The sequence below is a fragment of the Panthera uncia genome, chromosome A2, assembly GCF_023721935.1.
Source record: "Panthera uncia isolate 11264 chromosome A2, Puncia_PCG_1.0, whole genome shotgun sequence".
In the NCBI taxonomy this organism is placed as follows: Eukaryota; Metazoa; Chordata; class Mammalia; order Carnivora; family Felidae; genus Panthera; species Panthera uncia.
Window position 1 is genome coordinate 71,109,440 of NC_064816.1, and position 19,938 is coordinate 71,129,377.

General features: G+C 42.9%; 1 protein-coding gene and 1 pseudogene across 1 annotated transcript in view; one reads left to right on the forward strand and one right to left on the reverse strand.

Annotated features, from left to right (window-relative positions):
* POU6F2 (POU class 6 homeobox 2) overlaps positions 1-19,938 on the reverse strand; it is a 461,044-nt gene that overhangs the window by 93,034 nt on the left and 348,072 nt on the right. The window lies entirely within an intron of this gene.
* Positions 14,137-14,747, forward strand: LOC125930749 (40S ribosomal protein S8-like; annotated as a pseudogene).

The window sequence follows — 19,938 nt, forward strand, 5'->3', positions numbered from 1 at the left end:
ATGAGATCCAAGATCCAAGATGATCTGGCCCCTGCATCTTCTATGACCCCATCTGCTGCCACTCTCCCCCTCGCTCACCCAATTCCAGTCTTGCTGCCCTTTTTGCTCTTTCTGGAATCTGCCCAGCATCCTCCTACCTCAGGGCCCTGCACTGGTCCCTCCCCTGGAACTCATTCTTTCCATATGTTGGCAGGTTCTCTCCCGACAGACCTCTGTTCCAATAGAGATGCCTTTCCTGGTTAACTTGTGTCAATTAGGAACCCCTTTTGTAGTACTTTCTTTCCCTTTGACCCCATTTATTATTCCCTCACAGCAGCTAACAATGTTTAATATACTATATATTTAAGTGTTCATTTGATTTTTTTTTTAATTTTACTCACCCCTGATTCCTGCTCTAGCTCCAAGAACAGTGCTTGACATATGTGGAGGCTCAATGCATAGTTGTGGAATAAATGAATGCATGACTCAAAGGATCCCAATGGCATCAGAAATCTAACAAGGAACCTGAAAAAAAGTTCCCCAGATGAAAAGGCCTGGGTCAGCTTGCCCCCAGAATCCTCTGTGAATCTCGGTACCCCATGAATCTTTCCGGTCTCGCTCTCCTTCCAAGCAGACATGCCCAGAAGGGAGATGCTTACCAAGGTGACCCGGGCAGGTTCTTTCTCAGACAACTCAACACTTACATGGGTTGCAATAAACATTTTCATCTCTTCCTCTCCCCACTGTCCTTTTTCCCCCTGGAAGTCGATAGATTTCACTAGGAAATAAAAAGGCATTGGCTAAATGCCTGCTCTCTGAATTTTGGGCAGGACCAGAAACTTCAAGATGTATTTTAGTGGAGAGTGTTTTTTTGAGCTGTTGAAGGCTAGGTTATAATTTTGTTTGGATTCACCAAAACGGGAGCTCCTATTTCCAGGCAGGGGGAGGCAAAGGCTGCTGAAGAAATGTAGGCTGAGCGAGCTAACACGCTCTGAGACACTGCCACCAGGGGACGGCACCGAAAGGGAGTCTGGCCCTCTCCGGCGTGGCCTGGTGCTCTGTCCATGGGCAACCTCTGAGGGACACACTGCCTCTAAGGGACAGAGACTTTTTCTGTGGGTTCCTCCCCATTGCCTGACCCACTCGCTTCCGCAAATCACCTCAGGTCCTCTCTAAAACCAGAGCCCAAACATTTGTGGATGTTCTTTCTTCAGACTCAAGAAGTGGCAATTTCACGGTGACCCTTTCAGGCTGTGTGAAGGGAGAGAGGTGCTAAGAGAAACACCTCTTTTAGTGCTGCTTCCTGGCTCTCAAATAAGTTACAGAAAAAGGGAAAGAATAAACTTTAAAATGTTTTTTTGAACTGTCATTTGATGATATGTTCTGCAATCTTCAGAAAATAGGTACATGTTACTGCCACATTAGGGAGAAAATAAGTTAAATAAAAATTTCTAGCAGCAAGCCTGAAGGCTATCATATTGTCACTCAATAATCTGTTTCTGAAAATCCCCAAATGCATTTTAGTAGGTCTGCAAGCTTTCAACTTTCTGGATCACATACCATATGCAGTACACCCAAAAGAAACAGAGGCAGTCAAACTGACAGATTCTAATTTAGAAACTGAAGAGTGAATTTTCTACCGTTTTTGAAGGTAAAAAAATGACAGTCTTGCCTCTTCTCCTGAAAACTTATCTATAATTATGCTTTGTGGTGGAAAGAAAACAGCATCCTTGCTGTGCACAATACTTGAATCTTAAAAGCTACTTTTGATTAATTAACTCACATTTTTATCAGGAGGTCAAGAAGCTCACACCTCCATTTATGCAGTAAATCTTGATTTATAACGCAAATCAGGCTGAGCATAGCTGAACACAAGGAAATCACCACGTATAAACGGAAAGTAAGTTTTACAGTGAGGGCTTCATTAGATTAAAATCTTTGGCCTCTTTGTGGTATGCTCTTTCTTTCCTGTTGAATTTCTGCGTTTATTCACGCCAAGAGAAAAACCCAGACTCTCCACCCTACAGAACTCTTGCCTCTCAGGAATGCTGAGGGATCAGATTTGGTCATGCCCTCGATGTGTATTTAGAATGCAGAATTGGATGCCTTAGCAGGGTCTCCAAAGGCAACACAGTCTTTATGGGAACAGACATGGGAATGGTTAGGTTGAACTAGTCCACACAGGAGAGGGGAGAAAGGGAGCAAAACTCAGATTCACTGAGTGACTATTAACGTCCCACTTCCTGAAAGGTGTTTTGCTTATGTTATTTAATCCTCCTGACAAATGAGTGCACTGTGCAATATTTGACAGTTGTAGAACGCCTCAGAACATTTATCTGTGACTTCAAAGTTTACGTACCTAGAAGTTTACAGAAATCATTTATATTTAATGCTCTATTTTGTTAACATCTGTGTGTGGCTTGTAACTCAGCTCTAAGAATACATTCAGTATATTCATTAGGAAGTCTTTGGCTAATACTAAGTAACGAATACTAATTAACAAAATCCTAATTAGTAAATAGTGGCATTGAGGGTAGTATTATCTCAAAAGGGACACTTTGCCTTGGGTAATATTTCATATGTACTTTAACATAGAAAGATCCTATCTGGAAATGCAATTCTAAATAAGGATGTTAACTCCTCCCTTGAAAAGTACCTGAAAACTTCCCTGCAGGCAAATCTTCATGTGAAATATAAAAATCCTCTGTGTTGCATTTGAAATCTGATAAATATTTATTATCAATGCTGTTTGCTTTTAATCTGTTCAGGATATCATTTCTCCAGCTTCTTAGTAGTTAAACAAAAATGGCATTTACATTACAATATTGCTTGCCAACAATCTCATTTTCTGGTTTAGTCAGCAGCCCTTCATGCTTGATTAGTCTTTAATTATACAAATACCTACATATTAAAAAAAAGTTTTCTTTTTTCCATACTTTGAGCATGTAATTATTTTCTCTTGCATGCGATAACCTTTAATTTTAGGATTAAGCAACTGATTCTTTTTAGTATGGATGGGCCTTTTCAAGTGTTAAAGCAAATTTGGTTATTGTATTATGAGAAAAATTAACTTTGGGAAATCTCTCGTCAGTGCCTTTGACAGCATCCTGATCGGCTACTACAGAAAGCACTGGAAATCCAAAAGATAAAAGAAGACTTCATTCCTCTTTTTTTTTTTTTTCCCTATTTCTCCCTCTGTGTGTCTTGGTCTAGGAATGTGATAATTTAAGTACTTGAAACCTGCATATAACAATCTTTCCTATTTACACCAATTAGGGCTGAGAGCAGATGTTTTATATAAAAATATTTTAATACAAAGGCTGTTTATAGTTCTAGTGGGAAAGCCTACAAGATGCAAAGCTTTATAATCAAAGGTTTTTCTATAAGAAATCCACAGAAGGAGTATCTTTTTGAGTTAGCTGGTGTTTCCCTCTATACACCATGCCTAACAGTTGGGGCCAATGAGAAAGCCAAACAGCAATGAAATGGTACCTCTGTTTCTAAAGCCAAACGGGAAATCCTTTATATACCGCCTGCCATGCTGTTGACTTCTTACTTTATATAGTTTCCTTGTCTCTCCTCTCAAAGTAAACCCAGAAACAACATCATCCATTTTCTTATGGGAGTCATCTCAAGGAATAAACTCATCTGAGAATTTCACGGCACTCACTTCGCCACATTAAATATGCACCGTGTTCTAGGTTCTGTATAAGGCTTGCGGGACAGAGGCAAATAATACTCACAGATGCAATAAACCAAGAACACTGCAGTAAAACTTTATAGCTTGTGTTTAAAGCACTGCCAAGAAGATATTTTAAATTTCCTCTATTGTCCATCCAAAAGTTTAGTTTAGCTGGGGATAAAAGCATCAATCCTCTCATACCCAGTTTTTATGCAGAAGTACATTTTCTTTCATTCTGTTCTCAGGGCTGACCACGGAATCTTAGAACTGGACAGGACCACCAGTCTTTTCTGGTCCAGTGTCTCTACAAGAGAACCAGTGAAGTGGCTACCTCTTCTCTGGGAGGGATGTCTCACTGGCTTACCCTACAGCACACCCTTCTGTGCACACATCTCCTAGGAAACTCTGTTTTATAGTTTGTACCCTGGTCCTAGTTCTAATGTGGGCACTTCTTCACTGTTGGCTGGGCTATTGCAATGAAAAGAACAAAGTCCCTGTGAGTATGAAATTTCCATTCTAGTTGGAAGAAGAAAACACACAAGCCAATCATCAAATACATACAGAACATGTCAGGTAGTGATAAGACCTCCAAAGGATGATGAAGGAACAGAGGTGGAATTTTATATAAAGATGGTGAAGGCAGGATTCCTTGATAAGGTAAAATGTAAAGCAAGACCTGAATAAAGTGAGGGAGCAAGCTGGATACCTTAGGGAAAAGTGTCCAGGCAGAAGGAACTATAAGTACGCAAAGTCTTAGTGTAGAAACTCCAACACTGAAATATAACTGAACTTCTATAACTCAGGCCTTGTTACTCCTAACACCAAATTCTCCGTGTTCGCCAAAATCTTTTTTTCTTTTAAGTTTATTTATTTATTTCGAGAGAGAATGAGAAAGCACTAGCAGGGGAGGAGCAGAGAGAGAGAGGGAGAGAGAATCCCAAGCAGGCTCCATGCTGAAAGCGTGGATATGGGGCTGGATCCCATGAACTGTGAGATTATGACTTGAGTGGAAATCATGAGTCATATGCTCAACTGACTGAGCCACTCCTCCAAAGTCTTTTAGAAGTTCCTTTTACTATTTACCTCCATATTTCTACATAATAGCTTAAATTTGCCAATTTTGGGTGTTATCAGTTGACTTCCAACGTGGAAGATGAGGATTGAACGCTCTCGCACCCACTCCCTATTACCCCTCCTCCTGCCTCCCCTTGTTCTGCCAACAGAGTTTCCGATTTAATCAGAATTTCTTTTTGGGACTGTTTACCTCGGAGCCTCTTGGTATTCCGTGACTATACTTCTTTTCTTATAGAAGTTTTTGCCCTTACCAAAGTTAGTCATTGCTTTTCTGTTTGCTTAGTTCTTTCTTTCTATTCATAATTCTTCCCAAACTCATTTCAATAATGGGAAAACCTCTCCGAACACCATTTTCCATAAGGTCAACCATACCAGGTACTCTCTTGGTTTCTCTTCTGCTCTCTTCACTGCACCCCCTCCCATCCCCTGCCTCGTCTCCAGCAACATCCTTTCTAGAGTCCTCAATATTCCTGCCACAAGGTGAACTGGTTGCTTTCTTAAGCCCACGGTGTAACTGTCAGCTTGGGGGTTCCTTTTTGCCCCTTTTGATGGTAAACCTCTAATTTTCCTCTTCTTTGGTTTACTCTCGTTTTGGTGGAACACTTATTCCAGTAAAGTTGATGAAGAATGCATGACAGATCAATTTGAGACAAGTTTTCCAGAGACTCTGTATCTGAATCTTTAGTTTATTCTTGTATTTGATAGATAGCTTGGCAGTATATAAAATGCAAGATGAAAACCATTTCCCTTACAATTTTGAAGGCTTTGTTCTATTGTCTTTCAGCTTCAAGTATTGCTATGGGAACCCAATGTATTCTGATTCTTCATTCTTTGTATTTTATCTGTTCTCCCCCTCACTTTTCCCTGGGAAAAATGTTCATAATGATATGTTACAGGTGTTTTGTTTAGTACTCATTCATTAGGTTATTTATTCAGTGAGACTTTCAATGAGGTAACATCCTTAAAGTCTGGGAAATTTTCTGGAATTAATTCTTTAGTAATTTTCTCTCTCTCTCTCTTTTTTTTTTTCTTGTTTTGTACTCAATTAGAAGTTAGATCTCCTGGACAGATCTGGTATTTTCTCCCTGTTTTGTTAATTTGTTCTCTCCTTTTTTCTCCTTTTGTTCTACGTTCTGAGATATTTTCTTTATTTTCTAAACCTTCTACTGAATTTTTATTTCTGCTATAATTTTTAAAATTATTATCTAAATAGTCCCTGAATTATTTTGAAGGGTTCCTTGTATATTGTACCTGTTATGTGTTTTGTGGATGCATGGTCTCAATGGATATTCTGTAAGATATTAATTCAAAAATTTTTATAAAATTATTCTTCTTCTGTTGCTTCTATTTCCAACAAATGTCTGCCCTCTCCCTGGCTCATTTTAGTTTCTGATTTCAGACAAAGACATTTCTCAAATATTTAGTCATTCTTTGTTGTCTTTTCACATATAAAAATAAAGCAGAGACCTGGTGATGTTGGAGATCCCCAATATTGATAACTGAGTCTTTTGTCTTCGATTAGTGGTCAGGTTTCTCCAGAGAAGAAACCATCAATTACCTAGGGTGGTTGAGGTGGGGAGTGGTGAGATGTCCACATACTTGAACACCTGTGTATGATGTAAGCGGCCCAATGAAGCCAGGTTGTATCACTCAGGATGTGGGCTTTCCCTTGACACCATGGTCACCAGGAAGGAGCTATCCCCAGCCACATAGACAGTTATACTTATGTCTCCAGGTCTAGAGGGTCTCTCGTTTAGCTTCTCACGCATAAAGCTGCTAGAGGGATAGTTGCCTGTCTGCTTGGATTGAGGAGGAAGCTGAGGGTTTAAGTATTCATTCATTATGCTGTCATTAACCAATGTCCCTGTTTTCAGCAACATGCCCCCTCAACCCTGTCTTCCGTGCAGCTGGTGCCTGCAACCCCCAAGGCTTTGGGGTCTCCAGGGTTGCCTAGCTTCTTGCTGTGCTCCTCTAGGTTTAGCTTTCTCAGCTTGGTTAACTCCTCCACCTGCTTTTCCAAAATTTGGTTTGACATTGCTTGTCCACTGCTGTCTTTTCTCCACTTCTCTTTGCCTTTTTGGATTTATACAATTAAAATAAATTTTCCTTCAGTATCGTTTTAGTGGAATTCCCTCCCCTGGGGCGGGGGGTGTAGAGATAAATGCACATATTCAATCTACCTCACTGAAGAGGAAGCCTTTCATTTTTTTTTTTCTTTTTGAGAATTGGAAAGATCTTTTCTATTTTTAGTTTCCTAGTTCCCTTTCTATTTTTTACAACTCCTCAGATATTAACAACCATCTTCACTTATTCAATCTTTCACTTGAAAGACCTCAGTTTCTTAAGATACGGTGTCTCAACCCATCAACCATCTTTGGTATGTATAGTGTCCTGAGCCTTGGCTAACTTATCCCGATCTAAGAAACTGTTTACAATTCTACAGGGATGGAGTTCTTCAACCTCCTTGATCACCAGAATCACTGACTTCACCCCTGATTTTTGTAGTTCTGGGTTGGGTGGGGGGAATCTATATTATTAAAGAATCCCCAGGTGACTAAAACTTCTTTCTTTGGGGTGCCTGGGTGGCTCAGTTGTTTGAGAGTCTGACTTCGGCTCAGCTCATGATCTCATGGTTTGTGGGTTTGAGCCCCACATCAGGCTTACTGCTGTCAGCACAGAGCCTGCTTTGAATCCTCTGTCCCCCTCCCCCCTCTCTGTGTCCCTCCCCAACCCTCTCAAAAATAAACATTAAAAAATGAAAGAAAAAAAAACCCCAAACTTCTTTCTTTTTTTCTTTTAGAAATATTTAAACACATGTAAAAGAAGACACAATGCTATAATTAATGTCCATGGACCTACCACCCAGTTTCAATAAATACCAACTTATGGTCAATTTTATCTATACCTAGCCAACAACCTCCACCAATATTATTTTCTTCCTTCCCACATCATCTGAGAAAAAAATCCCAGATATGGAAAATTTGGAAGATATGTATCTTCAAAAGACCCTCCTAAAACTATAACTACATACCACCATCACACCTAAAAATATTAAAAATAATCCCTAAATATCATCAGATACCCTGTCAACAGTCATATTTCCCATTATCTCATAAACGTCATTATTTTTCCTTTTTACATTTGTTTGACATGTGATCTACATAAAGTCCACATAATGAAATTCTTTGCTGTGTCTTTTGATCTACATGTCCAGTCTCCCAGACCTTCATCTCAATCTCTCTCCCTTTGTCTTTCTCTCTCTCTCACGATATACTTGCTTCAGAAACCTTGTCATGTGATTTTGATGTGTGGCCAATCTGGGAATCATGACGTCCCTGAAGCACCCTCAGGGACCACCTAGAAGGAGAGAGGCTGGAGCAGTCAGTACTCTGGAGCCTTCATTCTTTAAAAAAAATTTTTTTAACGCTTATTTATGAGAGACAGAGAGAGAGAGAGAGAGAGCGCGCACACAAATAGGGGAGGGGCAGATAGAGAGGGAGACATAGAATCCAAAGCAGGCTCCAGGCTCTGAGCTGTCAGCACAGAGCCTGATGCAGGGCTCGAACTCACAAATTGAGAGATCATGACCTGAGCCCAAGTTGGACGCTCAAATGACTGAGCCACCCAGGAGCTCCTGGAGCCCCACTCTTGTTTAGGAAACCTTGTGCCCCTTCTCCTCCATGTCAGCTGCAAACCTTTTAATGACATTTCATTTTGACTCTTATTCACTTTGATTTTAAAAAATCATTAGTTCTGTGTGTGTGTGTGTGTGTGTGTGTGTGTGATTTCTTGTCCTCTCCTTACAATATATGTTGAGCATTATCTTTACCCATCATGTATCCTCACTGAACATCATCTTTTTTGGGACCAGTGGTAAATCTCTGTTCTAAATTATAATTCTGCTGGCATGGTGTCCATCACCTCAGTCAGGATCCAAGAACCATCCCAGTTAGGTTTTTCCAAATTCCACTTTGGAAAAGAAGGTGTTTCCTATGGCCCGCATCCAAGGATCCTCTTGACTCAAATAGGATCACATTCTGAAAAATTATTAGGTAAGTTGCCTAGTAGAAAGAACACAATATGTTTCTAAAAATGACTGATTCCATCTTTTCACCAAATTAAGAAGACGTCCGAATGTCTTAGCTTTAATGGCACCTAGTGAGGTGAAAACAGATAGAGGCAGTTTGGATAAATGTTGAAGGCAGCATAGTGAGCATATCTTGGGGGAAGGGACCTGGATGATTTATTGCCCAAACCAAGACCATTCTGAGAATGAAATGGGCACTATTAGTAATTACACTGGACAGCAGACATACACAGAGACCGTCCCACATAAAAGAGCATGTGAGGTCTCCCAGGTTGGAGCCAGACAGTCTGGGCTTACATCCCAGCTCCACCTCTAACAAGCTGTGGGCTTCTGGTGAGTTACCAGCTTCTCTGAGCCGTGGTTTCCTTACTCCTATAAGTGATTGCAGGGCCCAAGTAGGAAAACATACACAAAAACACCTCACACAGTGCCCGGCATGTATTAAAGCCTCAACAATTACTTTTATTTTTTAAACTAGACCCAGGCACCTGGGTGGCTCAGACAGTTAAGCCACCAACTCTTGATTTCAGCTCAGATCACGATCCCGTGGTTTGTGAGTTCGAGCCCCGTGTTGGGTTCTGCGCTGACAGTGCAGAGCCTGCTTGGGATTCTCTCTCTCCCTCTCTCTGCCCCTCCTCTGCTGGTGCATGCTCTGTCTCAAAACAAACAAATAAAAATTTTAAAATATATTAAAAAATAAACTAGATTATCATTTTTCTACTGGGAGAGTCTGCCCTGGAGGGGGGGGGGTTTGAAGCAGCACAGCATGTCACACAAGAGTCTCCAGTGTCCAATGGTGGGGGCCTGAGCTACATTCTTGGTGGGAGATTCCCTTTCATCTTCCTCGGGTCTGTTTTATGATATTTCATGCTTTGGAAAATACGATTTAACTCACAAATCAATCAGATCTATAAAATATTAAGAATGCCTGCTCCTCTCTCTATTATACTCCAAATATCAAGAACCACCATGAGTTGCTGGGACGAGGGGGAGAGAAAAGAAACAGAAGATTAATTAGAAAACTGTGGTCCTTGCTCTGATGTACATCTCCTCCCAAAGGAAAGAGGCTGATTTGAAGTAGTCTAAATGAAGCTCTGCATTTCCCAAAGCCCGCCAGAAGATAGTGCAAAGGACAATGGTGTTAAAAAAAACAATTTCAAAGAAATCATGGCTGAGTTGGAAGAGCACACGACTCTTGATCTCAAGGTTGTGAGTTCGAGCCCCATGTTGGGTGTAGAGATTACTAAAAAAAATACACTAAAAAAAAAAAAAGAAAGAAAGAAATCATAACCATAACAAGATCTAAGGTTTTTGTAGTCCTTACTATGTGCCAGGCATTGCTCTAAATATAAAAGTAAATGCATAACATTTCTTTCAGTAGTAATTGTTATCTTCGAGTAATTCTGCAGACAAATTTAAGATCATCAGATAACAGGCACTTACATATTTGTGAAATGAATAACTGTGAAATGAGACATCACCACTTACAACAATTACAGACAGTCCTGGGATGTACAGAGGTGTGAGACACAGTGTCTGTTCTTCAGGGGCTTATAATTCAAGTAAGATAACAAACTTGTCCATAGATGGGGTAAGAAAAAAAAAAAAGACTCGGAGGGCACGTGCTAAGTGCCAAATGCGTGAGTCCAAGAGGAGAGCACTTATGAGGGCTGGACAAGCGTGCAGGGAGTAGGAAGGGCAGGGAAGTATGAGGAGCAGTGGTGAAGAGGGCAGGTGTGCAGGGCCCCAGCAGAGCCGGGGCGGGGGCCTTCAGGCAGTGGGAGACCGGGTGGAGGGCAGGACAGAGCACTCAGGCTAAGAAAGCTAAGAAGGGGGCTTTTTGTGTGAGGGGGATGCAATTAAGTATTATTTTAGGCAGGTTAGCTTGGCAGGGTTTGCAGAGAGGACTGGAACAGGGAGAAAAGAGAGGAAGGAAGGCCAGGGCAGTGAGGATGATGCTAGCTCTGGCCTGGGTCACACCAGGTGGGACAACCAACAGAGAGAGACTGTAGGAGCCCTTGATGTGCAGCTCTCCAGCCCACGATTTTTCTGACCGGAGCCCACGGACCTGGCTGCCAACCCGCAACTCTCCGGATGAGGCTTTTCCCTTGATCAATGCTCCAAGAGCCCAAATCAGCGTGAGGCCCTGCTTCCTTCCCACCATGCTCTCTCTCCTGCTTTCACTCTTTCTTTGCAGTGATCTATTCACTTTCGGTGGGACTGCTTTGTGAGCTTTTAATATGTTATTCAGTTTCTCATTTAATAGGATGGTTAAACTACGAATGCTTTGTGAGTTTTCAACCACAGGGCTGGGGGTAGAAGGCTGAGGTTCCTTCCCTGCATTGTGTGTGTGTGTGTGTGTGTGTGTGTGTGTGGCAGGGTGGGGGGTGGTGGTGAATGGCATAACCGTTTAGGTCTTTTTGACTGTTGGGGATAGTGTTCAGTGTTTAGGAGCTCATCATCACATTCAGTATGTTGGGACTTTGATAAAGCTGCTTTGTGACCCACCATATGTCTAAGGTTCCCCACCTCTGCCTCCCTGAAAAGCTAGATACTCCAGGGCAAGGTTCTTCAAATTCTTCCGACCTTGTCCCACAGTAAGAAATACACTTGACAACTCAAGCCCACACATACATACATAGAATATATATATATATATGTGTGTGTGTGTGTGTGTGTGTGTGTGTGTATTAAAACCTTGGATTGCGAGTGTTCTGCAAGACAAGCAAAGATTTCTAATAAATTTTAACTTGATAAACGAGTGAGGTCTTGCAGTATGAGTTAGTGCATGATGTTGAATGTCACATGATCACAACTGAGCCATTGGTTCTTGAAATTGCTTTGACATACGTGTACTTTGGACTACAAACATGTTTCCGGAATGAATTATGCTCACAAACCAAGGCTTTACTGTGTATACACCACCCCCCCACACACACATATACACACACAAATAAACACATGGACAAATCTCTCTCTCTCTCTCTCTATGTGTGTGTGTATATATATATATACATATATATATATGTATATGTATATGTATATATATAACAATATACATAGATCTACACATATATAACTTAAACAGAAGCTTCAAGAAAAAATAAAGAGCTTTATTATGTATGATATACCCTGGTATTTTCTACTCTCTATTATTATTTTCTTTAAAAAAATCTGGTTACAAACAACTAAGCCAATATAGTAACCACTCAAAACGTGGTTGTTATATCCTTCCCCAGTCTGGGCACACTGTCCCACCTAAATCTTCATAAAGAGCCATAGAAAGGTCCAGAAGGCATGGTCTCCTGAGTGCCAAGGCCACCTTATCTTCTGTGACTGCCTATCTCCCTCATTTACAAAAGGTACCAGATTTATTCCCGGTGGGATGAAGAAAGGATGGGGGCCTTTTCACACTGGAGATGAAAGGGTATAAGCATCTGGTCTCAGGATGACTAAATGGGATTTGGACAACCCGTCGTATGTTCACAAAGGAAGAACTTACTGCTCCAGAGTCATCTGATCGCCACTGAATGGAAAGGAGGCTTCCTTTCTCTGTACCTTCCCAGTCACCTCTGTTTTAAGAGGACTCCAACCCCCATAGTCTCACCCCCACCCCCAGCTAGGGATAGAGCAGAACTGATTGGAAGGAGTCCTACATTGCTCCTAAATTCTAACTTCTGAGAATAGCCAACAGAATGTCTGGACTGGGGTGTCCTTTAGGGTGCCTTCTCTGTATTGCTAATAGGGCGATATGTTTTGTGAACACTGAGTGAATCACAGCTCGGAGTCAAGGCTATTTGTTGAAAAGAGCCTAATCTCTGACTTGTTTTCTTAAAAAAAAAAAAAAATAGTATACTCCACCTACTCACCTACTCAACTGCTCCCCAACCCCGCCCTAACACAAGGTAGGGTATAAAGGGATGTTAATTTAAAGATCAGAATACCAGGACTGTACCCTCGTGGGGACAATCAGCTCTTACAGCCGGGGCTTCTTCCTCTCTGCTGTGACACTTCACATTATTTCAATCCATGCCCCAGTTGTAGAGCCATGTTGGCAAGGAGATTTTTCTAAAGGTTTTTCCTCTTTGCTTAGGGCCAAAGATTTTGTCCTCTGACCTTTTGATTCCCGTTCTGCATCTAATCAATGTCAGGTCACCACAAGTAAAACTAAAATGAGGTTAAGTGGAAACGAAAAACAAAAGCGAAAACCCCAACGAGCAACAAAGCCCCAAGCCTGCCCAGCCAAGTTGTAAACGACTCAACATTTTGAAGTCGTACAATCGCTGGGATAAGAGAATGTTTCTCGTTTACCTCCCCACTCACCGTCCCCACCCCACCCCCCTCCATTTGTTTGGTGCCTGATTTGTTTCTAGTAGCAGCAGGGAGGTCAGAGCAAGCCAAGAAAATGAATGGAATCAGCCTCCTGCCGGCCGCCTGGAGCGGGCGGGTGTTACGGATCAGCGTAAAGCCAGCTCCCTTTCCAGGGCCGGGCCGATGTAACTCACTGGAGTGGCAAATTACATCAGACCTACAGCTGTAACCCGACATTATGATTAATTTGATCAGTAATTTCTCCTGTTTTTCATTTTAATCGGTGTGACTATTCTACTGTGGCAGGTCTTTCAGATCTAATTAAGATAAATTTCCGAGTAAAAGACTTGGCAGACTTTCCGAGTCAAATCCGGGCATCAAGTGTGAGGACCTGAAGCCCCAGTCAATCACCTTCGGGGAGGGCCGGGCGCTGCACCCGGCAATCAGCCATTCACACTTAAGCAAATTCATAATCTCCGGCACTGCTTAGTCATTCTCTCGGAAACGTCCCAGGCAGAAAAGGCAAGAAAGGAAAACCCCAGACAATGTCATTTCTGCCCCTGTGCTCACACTTTGCTGATCTGTCCAAACTACACGGATAACCCTATAAGTGGACACTTTACAGAATCCCTGAGTGGGTGTTTCTAAAAATTTTTTTTAAATAAATACGTGCCTGTGTGTATATATAACCAATAAACACAACTATACATACACGCAAGTATGGAGCACACATACATGTAACTATGAAGATTAAAAATTTTTTTTTAACGTTTGTTGTTGACAGAGTGTGAGCTGGGGAGAGTTAGAGAGAGAGGGAGACACAGAATCCGAAGCAGGCTCCAGGCTCTGAGCTGTCAGTACAGAGCCCAACGCAGGGCTTGAACTCATGGACCCGGATATCATGACCTAAGCAGAAGTTGGACTCAACTGACTGAGCCACCCAGGCGCCCCATGAAGATTTAAAGTCTACATCACAGCTTTTTTGCAGCGGGCACTGCAAGCGATGGGCATCTCTCAGGACAACTGGCCTGAGTGCCACAAGATGGGGTTGAGAGAAAGCCAGGCCACAAGAAGCAGAAGTATGAGCTGGGACGCCCCACCCCCCTCCGCCCACCAATAAGATTGTCCCCCTTCTCCCCACCGGCATACACACAGTCTGCATTCAGGGAGGCAATAAGAAGTCCCCTGGCTTGAGGCTGGGTGTGGGGGACTTACTTCTCCAGGGGCTCTGAATGTTGTACATGCAAAACAAGCATTACTGAGGTTGTCTATGATGCATCCAACAATGAACTGGTCTACACAAAGACCGGGGCAAAGAACTGGATCGTGCTCATCGACAGCACACGGTACCGACAGTGGGATGAGTCCCACTATGCACTGCCCCTGGGCCGCAAGAAGGGGGCCAAGCTGACTCCCTAGGAGGAAGAGATTTTACAAGAAACGATCAAAGAAAATTCAGAAGAAATATGATGACAGGAAAAAGAATGCCCAAATCAGCATCTTCTGGAGGTCCAGTCCCAGCAGGGCAAGCTGCTCCCATGCATGGCTTCAAGACCAGGCCAGCATGGCCGAGCAGATGGCTCTGTGCTAGGGGGCAAGGAGCTAGAGTTCTGAGGAAAATCAAAGCCAGAAAGGCAAACGAATCTTCCTCCCTCCTATCTTTGGTCATGGAATAAAGGTGTTCATTGTTCAAAAAAAAAAAAAGTTACATAATACACATACAGTCCAACCCCTTTAATGCAAACACACATCCATCCACATATTGGACTTGGGTTGACGGGGGTTAAGACCTTATTTTCCCAATTTGTTTTCTTTTAGGTCAATCCATGATGGATCCTAAGCCTGGTGACTGATATGGGTACAAGTTCTGTTGGGTTTCTCCTGTCCTTTGAAGATGAAGATGTGAATGAGATTATTTTTTCCTAAAGCCTTATGATCATAAAGACCTGCCTGTCCAATCTGTTACAGGCAGACATTAGGCGAGTGTTAAGGATTTGCCTGGGTTACTGGGTCTACACACCCACTTACCTACGGGATACACGAAACAACATGCCAAGAACCTTAAAGGGGTGGATGTTCTTGAAGACATTTCTTGCATTTTATATAGAATACATTGCTTCACAATGATGGCACTGATCCCAATTATCACAAAGCAAATTCTCCATTCGAACAGGAATGGCCACTTTGGAAAGCAGATGTGACTGGAGAGAAGATGCTTAATATAAATGCCACTTTTTTTTTTTTTTTTTTTTTTTTTGAGGGAGAGAGAGAGAGAGAGAGAGACCATGCACTAAAGCAGGGGAGAAGGGGCCAGGGTGGTGGGGGGAGGTGGGGAGAAAGAGAGATACAGAGAGAGAATCTTTTTTTAATTTTTTTTATTTTTTTAATGTTTATTTTTGAGAGACAGAGACAGAGCATGAGTGGAGAGGGGCAGAGAGAGAAGGAGACACAGAATCTGAAGCAGGCTCCAGGCTCTGAGCTGTGGGCACAGAGCCTGACGTGGGGATCGAACTCACAAGCCATGAGATTATGACCTGAGCTGAAGTCGGACGCTTAACCGACTGAGCCACCCAGGCATCCCAGAGAGAGAGAGAATCTTAAGCAGGCTCCACAGTCAGCGTGGAGCCCAATGTGGGGCTCAATCCCCCGACCCTGGGATCATGGCTTGAGCCAAAATCAAGAGTTGGACGCTCAAGCAACTGAGCCACCCAGGTGCCCCTGCGAATGTCATTTTGTAGCCAGCTCTCACACTTCTGATAAAGAGGGTAGAGGACTTCTACAAACCACACTAGGATCTTCCGGCAGGTAAAAAGAATGACATTCTAATTCTGTATGGACTCTACACTTGGAGGATGATTTTGCTACCGTTTTATGTGTATCTCGGCTTTTGCTCCTGAAAAAGCGTCTTGAAATGATGGTGTAAGAGAAGACTCCCCCCGCCCCCCCCCCACACACACACAACGGAAGCAGACAGTGTCAACTGTGCTTCCATGGCTGTACAACAGACAATGGAAACGCAGGAAGGTGTGATCTTCATAGTCACATAGCCAGGCGATGTTGGGCCTAAAACCTGGAACGACACTCCCTGACTTCTCTGATTTCTCAGTGGTCACAGACCATTCAATCTCTTTGAGTTTCAGTTGGGTACAAACAGTTCCACGAAACTGGTATATTTACCAAATAAAGAGAAGAATGTATGGCCCCATCCTCCCCTGTAACTGCAGAGTTTCTTGTTCTTGAGCAATGATAAGACTGAAACTTAAATCGGGAGCTACAAGAAAGACCAGACAGGGGACAGTGAGAGTCTTTCTTCCAACTGTGCAATTTACCTCCGTTTTCATCTGCAAGGAAGAAATCGTTCCGTGATTTAAATGAGATCTCTTAAAACAGAGGAAAATCCCATAATGAAAAAAAGACTAAAAAGAGGCAGATTTAGCACAGTAGACAAGGTGTTATGGCAGATAGACCTTGGTTTGCATCGTGCCTCTTAGAGGTCCTTACCTGTAACTTTCTGACCCATGAAGTGAGCTATTGGGACATCTAAGGTTTGTTGAGCTTTGGACCATACCTGAAAGCTCATTAGAAATGCAGAATCTGGAGACGGCTTTCTACCCCAGAGCTCCTGAATTGGAGTGTAAATTTATCAAGATCCCAGGGGGCTTCATATGCAAATAAAAGCTTGAGAAGCCCAGGTATAGACTGGATAAGACGCCATCTGGCATCAGACTGGGCATCTCATAAACTCTTATTTGCAGAGGGCGTTAAAAGATTATTTATTTCTCCTATTCTATGTTGAGTGTCAGAGGTGAATCACAAGGTGTGAGATTTTTCTGCAAATACTGGCTAATGACCCACCTTCAGAGTCTGGAAGAGGTTCCAGTGGATAACAAAGTACATTTATGGTTGTTTTCATTTCCTGGTGGGCTGTGAATCTGGGGAGGGGGAGGGCAGAAGTCACACCAGCTCAATCTTTTTAGAAACGAAGACCTAGTTTTATTATATTGTAGAATAAAAGTTAGCACCACTCCTGCAACCAACACTGCATGTAAAAAGCGTTTTGTATAAATAAGAGGTAGGAATTTGCTCTTTTAGAAATGAATAATTGTGAGCCTATTTACAAGACAATAGGTAGTTATCCTCAACCCTGGCTCCACATTGGAACCACTTGGACAGCTTTAAAAAATGATGATAACCGTGACCCGCCCCACTAGAGTCCAATCTGAATCTTTGGGTGGGACCTCGGCCTTGGGATTTAAAAAGAAACTCTGCAGGTAATCCCAATGTGCAGTTGACGGTGAGAACCCTTGCCGTTGAGTTTGTAAAATGTTCTCCTAAAAAAAGAACGCAAAGAGTTGATCAAAACGCAAAGAACTGAACAAAATGCAGTGTGGGCACGGCCGCAGCTGTTTGGAGAGGATGTGGCTTGGGTGAGCCAAGAAGAGGGAGGGAGGTCAGACAAGGCAGTGGGATAATGGGCCTCTGTGGCCCAGAAAATATTTGATTACATGGAGGCCTGCCTTTCTGGTATGAAGATACCTACTTTATCACTTAAGGATGTTCAGTAGCAATGAAAATGGTATGCAGATTGTGCCTTGAAGATGCTTAAAATGTATTCACTGAGCTATTTATACTCAGGGAGCTTGGAAAATACCCCATTTTTGCTTTCTGCCTCTAATAACTGTCTGCCTTGTCCAGGTTGTTTCCAAGGACCATTTGGTTTTAGCTCAAGATTGGTCAAATTCTTTCCATGGGGTGCAGAATGCCGGACGTGGTAATTACTGTAAGGACTGTTAATTTTTAGAACCTCCGACATACAAGATTATTTTCCCCCTGATTTACAACATACAAGTTTCCAAGACAACCAGACTCAGGGGAGTTTTCCTTGGGGGAAGTGAGAGGGTTTCTCTGAAATCTTCTCCTCTCTGAACCCTTCAGTGTTGCTTTGTTCTCTTTAAATGCCACATTCATAACCTCACAATGCAATGACACAGAGCTCAACTCGGGAAAGAGCGGCCAGCCTCAGGGAGGATATGGAGCCCAGCTGAGAAAAGAAGGAGATCCCTGACTTTACTTCTCTTTTATGACAGTGAAGTATCTTCTGGTGTAGAAAACTAAGTGGTGGCTGGCGCCAGGCTGATCCCAGTCAAACGACAGTTCAGACGAAATGTGTTGGGCTGGAAAGTTGCATTGATCAGAGCCCAACTGGGCCTTCAAATGACAGCCACTAGTTCCTAGAAGAGAGCTGTCAGCATCTACCTGCAGGGCACTCCCCCACCACTGTGGGGTTCATCCGTGGCCTCACAGGCATCCCCACTGAGTGGCCAAGGACTCGGAATTGTCCTTTCAATGGACAGCCACTCCAAAGAGCACCTGAAGCTTTGCCACGTGGATTCCTCTTACACACGAAAGAAAATTCTCTGGAACTGCCATTCTCAACATGGCGCCTTTCTCTGTCTTGTCTCTGTACTGAAGCCAGAATGCCCAATTTAGTTCTCGACAGTGGAGGATGAAGGAGAAAGAAAACACCAGTGCCTCTGAGGTATGCTCACTCTCTCTCTCTTTAAAATAGGAAATGAGAAAAGAGCCGGGGGAAACAAACCATAAGAGATTCTTAAAGATAGAGAACAAACTGAGGGTTGATGGAGGGAGGTGGGTGGGGGATGGGCTAGATGGGTGATGGGTATTAAGGAGGGCATTTGTCATGATGAGCACTGGGTGTTGTATGTAAGTGATGAATCACTGAATTCTACTCTTGAAACCAATATTGCACTGTATGTCAACTAGCTAGAATTTAAAAAAAAAATTGAGGGGCGCCTGGGTGGCTCAGTTGGTTAAAGCATCTGACTTCGGCTCAGGTCATGATCTTATGGTTCATGAATTCGAGCCCCATGTCAGGCTCTGTGCTGACAGCTTTGGATTCTATGTCTTTCTAACCGTCCCCCACTCCTGCTCTGTGTCTCTCTGTCTCTCAAAAATAAATAATAAACATTAAAATAAACAAACAACAATTTGAAAAGAACAAAGAGAAAGAAAGAAAGAAAGGAAGGAAGGAAGGAAGGAAGGAAGGAAGGAAGGAAGAGAAGGAGCCAGGATGGGAGCATTACTACTGAGAGAATGTCCCACAGACAGAGAGTTTCGGAATCTGGTGCTCTAGAAGCCTTACACCTGGCTTGCCATACAGATTTCAGACTGGCTTCACCTGTTTGGATTCCAACCACTCTTAAAATGCAGAGGCTGAGAATGAAGTCGTCAGGGTACTGACCACTGGAAACTTCTCAGTCAAGAGCCAGGAGGGTGGGAGTGTGGTGAGGAGGGTGCATATCCTCTCTGTCCTGTTGATTCCGTGGTGTTGCCAGGGGCCATGGGAGCCAGTGGTACCCTGTCACTTCTCTGTGCCCTGGTACGGGGAGGCACAGTGATGTGTGAACAGGAGAAAGAATGGGCAGTGAAGAAGACGAAGAGGGGAGGCCCAGCTAAAGGAGAAGCCCCCCAAGACCTCAGCTGCCATGAGGGGCAAGCCAGCCAGACCTTCCCTTCATTTTTTGACCCAGGTGGTTTTTCTCATTGCCAACTGTAAGGACCATCCTTGCTTTCAGCTTTCCCTGCTCTTGCTTTGCTTTTGAGTGTTTTCTCCCCTCTTTCCCCATTTTTCTGTAATTTCTTTTCTCTACTGTCCAGTCCATGGGATTTGGTCTGTGGATTTTTGCAAGATGTTCCTTGCATAAGGAAATGCAAGGTTAATTTAGTTGTGCGGACAACTGTATTAAGTTAGAGAAGGGAGCCATAGAGCAGTGGTTGCTGAGGG